Below are 11,301 nucleotides of genomic sequence, written 5' to 3'. Positions count from 1 at the left end.
GGAGGCGGTGCTCCAGCCACGGTGGACGGCAGCGCAAGGGACGGCGATGAGCAGCGGCTGGTGCAGGGCAGCAGTGGAAGGGTAGAGTGCTACGTCTTGAGCTAGCGTTGGTTTTCCCCGAAGAGGAGAGGGTGATGCAGCAAGTGTAGCGTAAGTATTTCCCTCAGTTTTGAGAACCAAGGTATCAATCCAGTAGGATGCTCCTCAAAAGTCCCACGCACCTACACAAACAAACTGACAACTCGCAACCAACGCAATAAAGGGGTTGTCAATCCCTTCACGGCCACTTGCGAAAGTGAGATCTGATAGAGATAGTATGATAAGATAAATATATTTTTGGTATTTTATAATATAGATGCAAAAAGTAAAGATGCAAATAAAGTAGATTGAAAGAAAATATGATAAGAGATAGACACGGGCGCCATAGGTTTCACTAGAGGCTTCTCTCGAGATAGCATAAGTATTACGGTGGGTGAACAAATAACTGTCGAGCAATTGATAGAAAAGCGCATAGTTATGAGATTATCTAGGCATGATCATGTATATAGGCATCATGTCCATAACAAGTAGACCGACTCCCGCCTGCATCTACTACTATTACTCCACACATCGACCGACTCCTACCTGCATTTAGAGTATTAAGTTCATAAGAATAGAGTAATACATTAAGCAAGATGACATGATGTAGAGGGATAAACTCATGCAATATGATGTAAACCCCATCTTGTTATCCTCGATGGCAACAATACAATACGTGTCTTGCAACCCTTTATGTCACTGGGTAAGAACACCGCAAGCTTGATCCCAAAGCTAATCACTTCTCCCATGGCAAGAAAGACCAATCTAGTAGGCCAAACCAAACTGATAATTCGAAGAGACTTGCAAAGATAACTCAATCATACATAAAAGAATTCAGAGAAGATTCAAATATTATTCATAGATAAACTTGCTCATAAACCCACAATTCATCGGATCTCGATAAACACACCACAAAAAGAGATTACATCAAATAGATCTCCACAAGAGAGGGGGAGAACATTGTATTGAGATCCAAAAAGAGAGAAGAAGCCATCTAGCTAATAACTATGGACCCGTAGGTCTGTGGTAAACTACTCACAACTTATCGGAGGGGCAAGGATGTTGATGTAGAAGCCCTCCGTGGTTGATTCCCCCTCCGGCAGAGTGCCGATGGAGGCTCCAAGATGGGATCTCGCAGATACAGAAGGTTACGGCGGTGGAAATTGTGTTTCATGGTGCTCCTGGATGTTTTTGTGGTACGTATATATATAGGAGGAAGAAGTATGTTGGTGGACGCACGAGGGGCCCACGAGACAGGGGGGCGCGCCCTACAGGGGGGGGGTGCGGCCCCCTATCTCGTGGGGTCCTCGGGAGCTTCTTGACTTGCACTCCAAGCTCTCCGAATCACGTTCATTCCAAAAATCATGCTCCCAAAGGTTTCATTCCATTTGAACTCCGTTTGATATTCCTTTTCTTCGAAATACTGAAATAGGCAAAAAAAACCAGCAATATGGGCTGGGCCTCCGGTTAGTAGGTTAGTCCCAAAAATGATATAAATGTGTAAAGTAAAGCCCATAAACATCCAAAAGAGGTAATATAATAGCATGGAATAATCAAAAATTATAGATACGTTGGAGACGTATCAAGCATCCCCAAGCTTAATTCCTACTCGTCCTCGAGTAGGTAAATGATAAAAAGAGAATTTTTGATGTGGAATGCTACCTAGCATAATTCATAATGTAATTTTCTTTAATGTGGCATGAATGTTCAGATCCAAATGATTCAAGATAAAAGCTTATAAAACATAAAAATAATAATGCTTCAAAGCATACTAACAAATAATCATGTCCTATCAAAAATAACATAACCAAAGAAAGCTTATCCCTACAAAATCATATAGTTAGGCCATGCTTCATTTTCATTACACAAAATACTCCCATCATGTACAACCCCGATGATGAGCTGAGCAATTGGTTCATACTTTTTAATGCGCTTCAGCTTTTTCAACTCTTACGCAATACATGAGTGCAAGCCATGGACATAGCACTATGGTGGTATATGGTGGTTGTGAGGACAAAAAGGGAGAAGATAGTCTCACATCAACTAGGCGTATTAACGGGCTGTATGGAGGTGCCCATTAATACATATCAATGTGAGTGAGTAGGGATTGCCATGCAACGGATGCACTAGATCTATAAATATATGAAAGCTCAACAAAAGAAACTAAGTGGGTGTGCATCCAACTTGCTTGCTCACGAAGACCTAGGGCACTTTTGAGGAAGCCCATCATTGGAATATACAAGCAATGTTCTATAATGAAAAATTCCCACTAGTATATCAAAGTGACAACATATGAGACTCTCTATCATGAAGATCACGGTGCTATTTTGAAGCACAAGTGTGGAAAAAGAGATAGTAGCAATTGTCCCTTCTCTCTTTTTCTCTCTTTTTATTTTTCTCTTTTTTTTCTTCTTTTTTTTCTTTTTCTTCTTTTTCTCTTTTTTTTTCTTTTTTTTCTTTTTGGTGGGCATCTTTGGCCTCTTTTATTTTTATAAAGTCCGAAGCCTCATCCCGACTTGTGGGGGAATCATAGTCTTCATCATCCTTTTCCTCACTAGGACAATGCTCTAATAATGAAGATCATCACACATTTATGGATTTACAACTCAAAAACTACAACTCACACTACAAAAAAAATACACTTCCGTGAGGATACGTGTTTGTCACAGTAGGTCGCGTTTTTTGTCATGCATGTACATCCATGACAAATTTATGACGGAATCAAGATAGTCATACTTGTGCTGTCGTAGAAGTGTTTGATGACATTACCAAAATTATCATCACGGAAGTGTCCACTTCCATGATGATAAATCGCGCGTCACAGAACTGCTTTCGTCAAGGGTGACCGACACGTGGCATCCACTATAACGGAACGCCATTAAGCTATCGGGTCGGGTTTTGGATCCGACAACCCGTTAATAGCCCCGACCAATGGGGATTTTCCACGTGTAAAATCATCATTGGCTGGAGGAAACACGCGTCGGCTCACCGTTGGGACAGATGTCATCCACTCATTGGACAGAAGGCGCCTATGATACGTCGACACGTGGCACGGCCCAACAGAGGCCCATTCCTGTGAAAAGGCCGGCCCGTTTGACTTGGTCAAAAGGTGGCGGGCTGTCCCATGGAAAGCCTGTTAACGGCCTGTTCGCATATAGCCCATTTACAGCCCGCTAACCCAAGGCCCGTTACGCCCTATCGGAATTAGGCCCAGTAGAATCATCTAGGCCATCCAATATGATTCCAGCCCATTTTCACTTCTGGCCCATGTATGGCCCATGACGTCTTTCGACCCATATGAGGGCCTATGTAACTCTTGGCCTATTAACGGCCCGTGGTGAAACTGGCCCGCAATGAACAGTGTATCACTTTACACCCACTAACGGCCCATGGTGAAACTGGCCCGTAATGAACATTATATCACTTTATACACATTAAGGGCCCGTTATTCAGTTGGGCCGTTTCCAGCAAATGTTATCTTTCGGCCTTCTCAGAGCCCATTTATTCTTGGGCTCATTTCCAGCATTCGTTTACTTACGGCCCGTTACTGTCATTTTCTGCTTGTGGGCCAAATTCAGCCCGTGGTTACATCGGCCCGTTTGTGGTCCGTTAATACGTTGGGCCGTTTTCATAGCATTATCAAATACGGCCTATTAACGATGGCCCGTTATGGTCATACGGCCCGTATAAGGCCCATTGATGATACGGCCCGTAGAAGGCCCATTGTTTCTACGACCCGTAGAAGGCCCATTGTTTCTACGGCCCGTAGAAGGCCCACTATTTCTACGGCCCGTAGGAGGCCCAATGTCACTACAGTAAATATTAGCCCATGGTATTGTGGCCTAGTTTTAAAAAGAACTGCACTGACTACAAGCACACAAATAAACAAGACAACAAGGAAATAAATAAGCAAGAAACTTATGCTAGGCTATCACGGTTGTTACACATATTACATTCACTGGGCATCAAAGTTCGCCACCAGTGTAAATATAGGGAACAAAGCAGCATATCATATACACTGGTTGTCAAAGTTGGTGACCAGTGCAAATAAACGCCGCAGCAAAACAAATCCAAAACTGAAAACACTTCAGAAGATCTCAAGAAACAATATCCTGGGTACCAATAATGCTGGCAAGATGCTTAGCAAGCTTATTAACTTTCTCTTGTTTGGCGCTTAAATCCTCCGGCGCTTGCTGTTGCACCAGAAAATATGCATCTGAATTCTGCAGGGACTTCCTCAGCCCTTCAGCTTCCTGTCGCAGCACATCTGATTGATGTCTTTCAACTTGAAGTTGAGACTCAAGAAGACGAACTGATTCAGGCAGCGAGTTTGAAGAGCTTGTGCCAGTAGTAGTGGCCAGTAACTCGAACACTACATCAAGACAAGACTTTTGGGTTCCCTCACTATCGTCAAGACAGTTTTTATCAGCTCTCTTGGAGACCAACAAGGATGTCTCACTATCTTGAACCTTATCTGCATTACTTCCTTTACCATTGGATAACACGGTACTGTTCTCCAATATTTTGTCTGCATTCTAAAAGAGAAACAAGCAGACACATCACATGTTTACCATGTTGTATATGAAACTCATTTTGGTAAATGAGTTCAGTAGTAAAGTGGACAGGATAACAGCATGAAACAAACATATATCTATGTGCCATGGTCACTTTATGGTCTATATCATTCTAGTTTTTGTTGCCAAATCAAGATAGAGACACAGTTCAAATAATATTTGTTCAAGACAAAGCAGAATAGACAGAATATAAGTGTGGGTAACTATAGAGCAATAACAACACTTGTAATGTGCATGACATGAGAACATAACTGTTTATTCAATTGAAACTGAAATCAACATAGAGCAGGTTACAACAGCAAACCAGTTAAAGAAACAGGTTTAAAACATACCTGTTGCGCCATTGGAGTTTCAATTCCATCCTTCAAATTTGAAAATAGTTGGTATGAGTAAATACAGTAATGCAAGAGCAAAGGAGTATGAACCATAGATACAGAACCTGACCTGAGAACAAATCTTCTTCTCCTTTAAGCGTTGAGTTGTGATTCGGAGTGGTGGTCCTCGTGCTTTGGGCACTGCAGTTCCCTTACTAACCGCTCGTGTTTGGGTGCTCTGTGGTGGAGACGGTGTTGTGTCAACTAGAACTGGGTTACTATCTGCCGGTGTTGGGGTTAAAAGGGGTGTCGCTTGTTCTCTGGCCATCTGGGTAGGGGTACAATCTGCGAGAGTCTAGGTTATGTGTGGTGGATCCGGTCCTTGGGCAAGTACAACCGTGGTTCTATCTGCATCAACTGGTAGCATTATCTTTTCTGAAGACTGTCTTGTTACTCCCTTAGATACTGCCATCACGCTCTCTGACGGTGTCCTGGTCTAGGGGGTACTCCCCACGTCATCTCCCGATCTGTTAGATTGGGCCGAGGACCCCCATCGCCGTATACTCATGGGCCAGTCCGGACAGCTGCCGCATACAAGGAAGATTCCACAAGACTTGGCGATCAAGACAAGGACTCCTCCCCCACCGGGGTATTCGGCTAGGACTCTTGTTATCCTAGGCCTCTGGTGCATTATATAAACCTAGGCCAGGCTAGTCGATAGAGAGAACAACAATCATACCATAGGCTAGCTTCTAGGGTTTAGCCTCTCTGATCTCGTGGTAGATCAACTCTTGTACTACCCATATCATCAATATTAAACAAACAGGAGTAGGGCTTTACCTCCATCGAGAGGGCCCGAACCTGGGTAAAAACATCGTGTCCCTTGTCTCCTGTTACCATCTGCCTAGACGCACAGTTCGGGACCCCTACCTGAGATCCGCCGGTTTTGACACCGACATTGGTGCTTTCATTGAGAGTTCCGCTGTGTGTTCGGCAAAGGGTCGATGGCTCGCCTGCAGATCAACTGCGACTTCGGCATCTTCGTCACCAGCTCGACTGGTCACCTTGGTTCGACCAAGGACTACGCCCTGCCTGCCCACCGTCATGTTTGGATGAGGGCCTTCATCAACATCAACTCTGATCTCTATCCAGATCATGGAGGAATCATCCAGGGAGCCCGGGGGCTCGACGTCAACATTGCCCTTGGGCGACCGTGCTGTTTTTCTGGACAGCGAACTTGTGTCCGCCGTCACCGCCTCCTCGAGCATCAGTTCGAGGATTGCTTTGGTGGAATAGTGCGGAATTGAATCTACAACAACCCTGGAAAATTTTGTCGAGTTCCGATGGAGGAATCTCCGGCAATCTCTGATATACCGGAGATGTGTCAAATCTGGACGAGAATCCGGACGAGTTTGGAGCGGGTTGTCCAGCATCTAGCTAAGACATCCTTTGGAAGATCCAACCGTTGATCGGCTGCGGAATTCCCATATCTACCACCTTCCCAAAATTCAGCTCCATCCGACCGTCCGAACTTCGGGAACCTTCCGATTAGTGCATCACTTTTCGTATCTGTTTTCTGTGCGAGAACAAATCCGACCCAAGTTCATCTTCTTTACGAACGGGATTTCGGACATCCTTTTTGAAGGACGTTTTTGTATGGGGTATTGTGTTTTATTCCCAAACACATCCCACTATTGTTAAAAGTATTCTTACAATACGAACTTCACCGTCATGCCGGTGTCAAACCAGCCCGACAACATCACTCCACGGCGGCCGACCTGCGGTAGACACGCCATCGCTCTGTGGAGCCGAGCTCAATTTCTTCGGATCATCATCTCGGCCAGCCGAACAATAGTTCGGCATCGCGAAGGATAAATCATCACCAACATCTCCGCCCCACGGATTACACGGAGCGGGCACACCGGCATCGCCGCACGGTCACTTCATCAAGCCAGCATTGATCACGTCACGAGCTACGACCTGCATCGGCATGGCCAAACTGTTGCTTCATCGAGCCGATGTCCATCACGCCGAACTACTTCAACACCTCGGCTGACACGGCAGCTGCAACCTCTCCTTATCGACCTGCTCCGTCACCTCAGCTAAACCGAGGACTTCGCCATCTCTTCATCAACTTACTTCGGAGAATTCGGCATCACCAGCCGACCAGCTTCATCACATTACCTCGACCGAGGGCTTTGCCTCGGCGAGCCAACTTTTGCCAGCATCGTCATGCCGTTGCTTTATCGCCCATCAGGCGATAGGTATGCGGATCGAGTCCCAATTTTAGGAAGCACCTTTCTTCGGATTGCTACAACAAATAAGCCAGGTGCTATTAATCCTAGTATTTTTTGCTTGTTTGGGTTCATTTTTTCCAACGAATTATTACTCTGGTTTGTCCATCATATATACGCAGGTCTATCAAATGGTGGCCGCATTAACGGCGGTCGCATGGTGGTTCGGTCAGTTTCCGTACATAGTCCGGCGAACGCCGCATCCGGAACTCGAACCGACCTGTGAATTCAGGCCATACCATGCCTTTACCGCATCACGCCGCCGCCCTACATCGACATTGACTTCGGCGCCAGGCCATATTTCTTTTATTACTCACTTTGCATAAATTATTTGTTATGCAACGATTTTTTTAATTATCATTATTACTATTATCTCCGGTTTGCACTATTTTTTGTGCACAGGAAAATGATCCAGCCGGACTATATCCTTTGGCGTCACCTCGGCTGGACGGGGGGCTTCGTCAACACTTGATTACCCCATACCGGGGACTTTGGCATCACCGTGCTGTCCTGCATTGACCGTGCTATGTCACCACTTCGGAGTGTCGAGCTCTTTGCTCCGCCACCTCGGGACCAGCTTGGGGGATGGAACCTTGTCCCGTATCAAGCTCGCACCACGTCATCAATACCAAACACATTAACCACCTAAGTCGCTTTCATGCTCAAAGCTTTAATTTTTAACTTGTGTTCGGCTCGACCAAGCATTATACTTTTTTGGAAAAACGTTGCTTGTAAAAATTTCCTTGTCCAAACTTTGGGGGCTTCCTTCATGAAGCTTTTTCCTCTTGCATATGATTATACTTGTACGGCTTTGTTCCTTGTTCGTGTATTACGCCACAATATGCACCATACTGACTTAAGAGATTTGCAAGCTGGGTTTCCTGGCTCCTGTGCTTACCCCTACGTTCCCGATTGTTCTGCTAGGGAGTAAAGGGAGCACCTCTGCGATTGTCATGATCGGGTCACCCAAGCCGGACCTCAGACTGGGTGAAGCCGAAAGCTAGCGCTCTTATTGTTTTCAATCATGGTCGGCACACAACGGAACTCATGAGTACAAAAAATCTATTGCACAAGTCTCAAAATAACTATGAGCACCGAAGAAAGGTATCGGTGGGGGTACTATTTTCTTCGAAGATGCTTCTTACACTTCGCAGTAATATAGCATAAGTTCCCTGAGCGCGCTTTGTCTGTTACAGCCTTATGGCCTGATTGCCTGGTTATTGGAAACACCGTTTCAGGGGGCTACTGATGGTGTCCTGGTCTAGGGGGTACTCACCACATCATCTCCCGATCTGTTAAATTGGGCCGAGGACCCCCATGGCCGTATACTCATGGGCTAGTCTGGACAGCTGCCGCATACAAGGAAGATTCCACAAGACTTGGCGATCAAGACAAGGACTCCTCCCCCACCGGCGTATTCGGCTAGGACTCTTGTTATCCTAGGCCTCTGGTGCATTATATAAACCGAGGCCAGGCTAGTCGATAGAGAGAACAACTATCATACCATAGGCTAGCTTCTAGGGTTTAGCCTCTCTGATCTCGTGGTGGATCAACTCTTGTACTACCCATATCATCAATATTAATCAAGCAGGAGTAGGGTTTTACCTCCATCGAGAGGGCCCGAACCTAGGTAAAAACATCGTGTCCCTTGTCTCCTGTTACCATCCGCCTAGACGCACAGTTCGGGACCCCCTACCCGAGATCGCCGGTTTTGACACCGACACTCTCCAATTCAAATGGCTGATAAACAAGAAAAGTAATTGATAGTATAGACATTGTATGATAGACAGGTGCAATGGATAGTGGGGAATAAAAGAGGGCATGAAATAATTCATATTTATGTTGTCGAACCAAACAGGATAGCATGACACAATTTCACATATATGATGGCTAACTAAAGAGGATAGCATGACACAATTTCACGTTATGATGGCTAACTAAAAAAGATGGAAAGACATAGTTCAAAATATGAGACTATGTAAACTGGATGACATGACATAACTATATAATGTGTTTATTAAATAGGTTGGCATGCCATAATTCACATACATTCATGGATAGAATGCCATAATTCTAAATATGATGACTGTAAACACTAAACATGAAGAGATGATATAACTATATGATGTCTTTATTAAATGGGTTGCCATGCCATAATTCAGATAGATGATGTGTATGTACTATGTAAACATGATGGCATGATATAATTCAAATATATGATTTATATAGTAAGCAAGTAAGCAGATGGCAATCTATATATGATGTAAAAACTAAGCAATGCAAGAAAACATGCATGACATGGGTAATATAACCCTGCCAAGTTTGAGCATAGACCTCAGGGGGGAAATAGGACTGGTCATCAGTCTCTGAATCCTCCTCTGAGGAGCTCTCTGTAGCCAGCAAGATGTCTGCTTCAGCAGGTAGCATTGTGTGCTCTGAATACTTTGTTTTCACTCTAGATACTTCCATCACCGCTTCAAATGGCTGATGCACAAGAAGAGTAGTTGAATATACAAATTTTGTCGACAAATGGAACACGTAATACAAAGAATGATATAATTCACATACATGATGATTGGCGAAACAACATGGCATTGCATAATTCACATATATAATGCCTTTGCAACAAGATAGCATTGTATAATTCACATTTATAATGTCTTGCAACAAGATGGCAATGCATAATCCACATATATGGTAATTAGACACTGAATAGGTGGCATTCACACAAAACATGTCTAAACTAATCAAATGGCATAGCAATGCGAGACACCATACACACGATATGAGCAACATAACCCTGCCAAGTTAGAGCATACACCTCGGGGGGGGGGGGGAAATAGGACTGGTCATCTATCTCTGAATCCTCCTTTGAGGAGCTATCCGTAACCAGCGAGATATGCGCTTTGTCAGATAGCATAGTCTGCTCAGAAGACCTTGTTTTTACTCCAGAATTTGCCATCACCGTGTCAAATGGCTGATGCACACGAAGAGCAATTGAATGTACTAACATTGTTGACAAATGTAATATGTAACAAAAATAAGATGGCCTGATATAATTTACATATAGGATGACTGGCTAAGCAGGATGGCATTGCAAAATTCACATATATGATGCCTGGCTAAACAAGATGGCGTTGCATAATTCACATAAACGATGAATAAACTAAACAGATGGCATTCGCACAAAGGATGTCTCAACTAAGCAGATGGCATATTTGATGTATAAAGTAAGCAATGCAAGACACCATATGCATGATATAACCAACATTAGCATGTCAAGTTAGAGCAAAGACCTCAGGGGGTAAATAGGAGTTATCTTCTCCTTCTGAATCCCCCTCAGAACAGATATCTTCCTCTCGATTACACTCAGAAATGCATGGAGGGGGTGCTGCCTTTGCGCCTACCATGGAGCGACGTCTGCATGAAATTATATTGCCACACAAGGCTCGTCTGTTTTGCTCTACATGTTCAGTTCCATTGTTTACAATAACTGTCATGCATAGGAATAAAACATAGTGAGATTATGTAAGGAGTGCATGCAGAAATCCAGAGTGATGGTAGCAACCTGTGGATAGACCCAAAACCAATAATAGCAGGCAAATAATGGCTTCAGTTAATAAATACAGATAATGGCTTCTTTATTGTTTGTTTCCCACCCAACATGAAACTCATAGTAGACACCGGAGATTAACCAGATAGTAGATAGATACTATTGATAGCGGCCCCGATATGTACCCCACAACCATTTAAAAACTCAAGTTTGACCATTAGTTTGGAGCTGACTCAGAGTCTAATCGGTGAACAAGATGATAAAGTAGCATGTAATATTAAGCGATGCATAACGTAAGCAGACACGAAAGAGTGCGACCTCTCTTGCGGACCCGTGTAGTTCTCGAGGTCATCTGCTCGGTTGATGATGGTAATGCAGTTTTCATGGCTGCCAGCGGCGGGGAAGAAGATCTGAGGTGGCGAAAGACAGTCTGGAGGCCGGATCCCTGCTCTTCTGGACCCTTCTGTCGTTGGAGTAGCTGAGCTTGG

This window comes from Triticum dicoccoides, chromosome 7B (genome assembly GCF_002162155.2).
Source record: "Triticum dicoccoides isolate Atlit2015 ecotype Zavitan chromosome 7B, WEW_v2.0, whole genome shotgun sequence".
Classification (NCBI taxonomy): Eukaryota; Viridiplantae; Streptophyta; class Magnoliopsida; order Poales; family Poaceae; genus Triticum; species Triticum dicoccoides.
The sequence above is the reverse complement of the archived record's forward strand: the minus strand, read 5'-3'. Positions refer to the sequence as shown.